The sequence below is a fragment of the Empidonax traillii genome, unplaced genomic scaffold (assembly GCF_003031625.1).
Source record: "Empidonax traillii isolate 1590-97213 ecotype Southwest subspecies unplaced genomic scaffold, ASM303162v1 scaffold1421:size180434, whole genome shotgun sequence".
In the NCBI taxonomy this organism is placed as follows: domain Eukaryota; kingdom Metazoa; phylum Chordata; class Aves; order Passeriformes; family Tyrannidae; genus Empidonax; species Empidonax traillii.
The window spans coordinates 48,122-50,966 of NW_020956614.1; the positions used below are offsets into that span (position 1 = coordinate 48,122).

At 34.9% G+C, this 2,845-nt stretch overlaps 1 protein-coding gene across 6 annotated transcripts in view; it reads left to right on the forward strand.

Annotated features, from left to right (window-relative positions):
- Positions 1–2,845, forward strand: part of BCKDHB (branched chain keto acid dehydrogenase E1 subunit beta) — a 114,455-nt gene that overhangs the window by 6,418 nt on the left and 105,192 nt on the right. The gene's annotated exons all lie outside the window — the stretch shown is intronic.

A 2,845-nucleotide genomic window follows, 5' to 3' on the forward strand; every position in this document is an offset into this window, starting at 1 on the left:
TAAAAACTTTTGAAACATGCTCATTAAAAGTAAGATACATTAGAGTAATATTACCCTCCTCTGCTGTTCCTATTTTCAGTAGTGTTTGGTGAAGATGTGGCCTTTGGTGGAGTCTTCAGATGTACAGTTGGCTTGCGAGACAAATATGGTAAGTTAACTTATAAATCTGACATCAGTTTCATTTAACATTGCTGCTCTTTTTTACCCCGCTGTGTTTTTTTGGGAGAAGAACACATATGAGAGAAGCCTTGTAAATATACTTCTGTTTTCCTTTCTGTTGCTCTTAGAAAGAAAAAAAGCTGTGAATGTGTTACCGTTTCTGTAAGCTTTTCAAGCTTTTGAAAATTGCTGACGTAATTTCAGGGATCTTCTGTTTCTTCAACTACCTTTATCAATGTAACTTCATTTTTTTTGAACTACTGCCAGACCGGATATGCATCATTGTGGCCCTGTTACTGTAATCACTTACAACTTAGCAACAATACATGGTGATGCTTTTTCATCCTATCTGTTAAGAACCATGGAGAAATTACATTAAAATATATTTAAACTCTTTGTTAAATAGTTTTTCCCCTAGTGTGGCCTGCAAAGTCAATAAAGAAATTATATAGCTATACTTGTCCTTTATCTAGAATGTGATTGGTTTACTTATATGGGAGATTTATGGGAAAGCATTCAGAGAAATGCTACAACCTTGTCTCAAAGGACCTTAGAAGTAGCCTTTACATTGTATAGAAAAAAGAGGTTTACAAAAGTATATGAAAAATAAGATGATACTTAAGTATCTAATATCTCAGACTGTGGAGCTGAGTTCAGTGGAAGAGGAAAAGTAGTTAATTGCAGGAATTTTTTTTAAAAACTTACTTTTTCTAAGTAAGCTTTAAATGGGCTATTCCTTTAAAACTTACAGGAGCTTTTAAAATTTTTTAAAATTTTAAATTTTTTTTGGTGTGATTTGCGATTTAAATGAATTCATATATTGTGTTCATTTTGTAAGAAACTTGGTTCATCAAGTTTCTGTGGGACAGTCTCCTACAGCTGAGTTTCAGTGGCTTCCAAGGGTGATGGGGGAAGGAAAAGACTTTAGGATCCTATATTGTTGCACAAGCATGTAAGTGTTACATTCACAGTTCTTGATAGATAGAATGTAACCACCTAGTTCTGACGCCTGGTTGGCAAATCTAAAGGACTTCTCCAAATCCTTCACTGCTCTTCCAATTAAGTTTCTTCTTTGGTTATCTGTTTGGTGTGGTACTATCAAAACCTGGCCATGCAAACCAAAACCACAGGAAAACTAAGAGTTCCTTATGCTGCTGCTGAGGTGCTGATAAGCAAATGAAGACAAAATCTGAAATACAAGTTTGGACAGAAAGAGAAATCTGAAGATAAGGTGAATTTAGGGCTCATTCATTACAAAATGATAATTCAGCTTTGTAAGGCAGATGACACAGGTAACTTGGCCTCTTCCTTCACTAGTAGTGAAATTCTGTAGAAAACAGACTGTGACTGAAGAGAGAATGGCAAAGGTGAACTAGAGGATGTACTGAAAATATAGTTACAGTGCTGAGGAGAAACAGGAAAGACTAGAAGTGCAAAAATTAAGGGAATCCAATGTTTTGAGGGGTGTGTCTGTCTATCAGTGTTGTCATAGAGATTAATTAAGTTCTAGATGGAAGGCTTGTTTTATGTAAAGGCTAGTCTTTGTAAAATAAGGAGGAGTTTCTGATGGAATTGACAAGAAACTGGCCTCGTGGATCTTACCTATAAGAGGAAGATTACATATACTTACTGACTCTTTTTTCTCCATTCTCCTGCTGCACTTACCAACATATTGATAGGTGATACAAGTAATATAATATGAGGTATTTTCTATTTGTGGATGTAGAACAAGAAGGAATGAATACTTTTTTCCTCCTGTTCTGAAAGAGGGAAGCTGATTTTCCTTTTGTTTAGTTTCTTTTTCCTTGTAGATAATCAAAATCACTAGGTGGCAGTCTCTGCCTGTGAGTAGTTATTTTGATACAAATTGATAGTTTCTTTTTAAGCACTTTTGTAGAGGTCAAGGTTTAAATATCACATAATATTATGGTAGGGAGAATTTAGTATCTTAATCCTTTGTATTATACAAATGTTGGCTGCTGTTCAGAATGTTACTGAAGTCTCTCTGGAGAGACAGAAAAGAGAAAGAAATGTTCTTTTGGAATAAGTCTGTCATTAAATATAAAAGCTGCATTTTTTTTTTCCAGAAGAGCCATCAAACCTGTGTGCAGTGTAATGCGGTAGTATAAACACAACTAGAGGCCTACACTAGTAAGTGAAAGAAGTCAAGCTTGTTGACTTTGTAAGGAAATAAATCCAACCTTTTGATCAGATGAATTGTGTTTGAAAATGTTTAATTAAGGAATCATATGTAAAGAAGGCAGTATATGAAAGTTTCTTTTCCATGATAGCTATGACTTAGGGTGCTGTCTTTGTTCCTATACATCTTATGTCAAGATCTGAAATACATGATTCCAGTTTTCTGGCATCGAACTGAATGCTTAGAAATCTTTTACAGTATAATCCTCCATCCTGAAAATCAGTAGACTTCCTGAAATATTTATGTAGAGTGTTCCTTTCAGATAAGGGAAAGGAAATAAGTGTTGTAAAGTTTTTTTTTTTTTTTCCTTTGTCCCTTCCCTCTAGTCTTGTGCAGTGGAAGGCATTTTCATGTTTTATTTCTTATCTGCTTCCCCACCACCCTCTGTCAGGATTTTGGTTGTCACCATTTTGCAGATGTTACATCCTCTAACCTCTGGAGTATCTTTATTGAAATAAGGAATATCTGCTGTTCCATAGTCCTAGA